The sequence below is a fragment of the Atta colombica genome, unplaced genomic scaffold (assembly GCF_001594045.1).
Source record: "Atta colombica isolate Treedump-2 unplaced genomic scaffold, Acol1.0 scaffold77, whole genome shotgun sequence".
Classification (NCBI taxonomy): domain Eukaryota; kingdom Metazoa; phylum Arthropoda; class Insecta; order Hymenoptera; family Formicidae; genus Atta; species Atta colombica.
In genome coordinates, this window is record NW_017259569.1 from 777860 (window position 1) to 778957 (window position 1098).

The following is a 1098-nucleotide window of genomic DNA, read 5'->3' on the forward strand; positions in this document are numbered from 1 at the left end:
TTTTAGAGCAAAGTAATGGACTATCACTGGGGCATTATATCCTCTTTCGATCCTGGATTTTTTAAATGTTAACATGACGGATGCTCACGTGACTGCGACGCGGAGATCAAAGGTGCCGACACGGAGCGTTCCTACTGCTTATATTATGAACCTTATGAAACCTTATTACACTTTAAATAAATTTTTAAAGATATATCTTAATAACTTTAGTTTATCCAATACGTTTTATTATTGTATATTAATTTTTCAAAATTAAAAGACACAATTTTTTAACATAGATATACTATCGAACTATGAATATCGCCTTACAATTGATGCTTTAAGAGTAAAAAAAAATATTGCGTAATGTGTTTCGAGATTTACAGTTACAATTCATATTTACAATTTCACAGTGTTACTTTGAGTCCACAGGTGGGCTATTGAATATGTGCGATGTTCGAAAGTGATCGTTCATGAATAAAACGCAAGGAGTGACGCAACCTCCCGCGTGGAGCGATCAGTTTCAATAATGGGTTCCAGCATTCGATCTGTTCGATTTCTTTCACCCTTGACGCTTGCATATGTCCTGCAGGAACTACCTGTACGCAGGACCATGAAATCTTGATAAACCAGTTTTGGCTACAGTCGTTAACGTCGGTTATACGTTCACCTGCAATATTTTTCATCCATCATTTATGCGGGCTAAACTTGACTCCGAATTCTTTGATTTATCCTTTCTTTTCCTCCCAATAAAAAAATATTCTCTCTTTTTTCCTAAAAGACTTTTCGTAGTGCGATTACATCGGAAAATTTCAATTATTACGCAATATATACATGAATAATTCTGAAAACAATGCACTAACAAAATGTATTTGTTATAAAATTAATTATTTAACAAATTTTTACGAAAGTCAAGGGTAAAAGCACTAAATGCGGATCAGGCACTAATTCTGAATCACATATTATATTTAAATAACATCTTATAATAAAATCTTATAATATTGTATTTTTGAACAGTAAATATTCTGAATATTGAATATCAGTAAAATTAAAAAGAAAAGAGATTAGGAGTTCTACCGATTATACACACACACACACACACACACACATATATATATA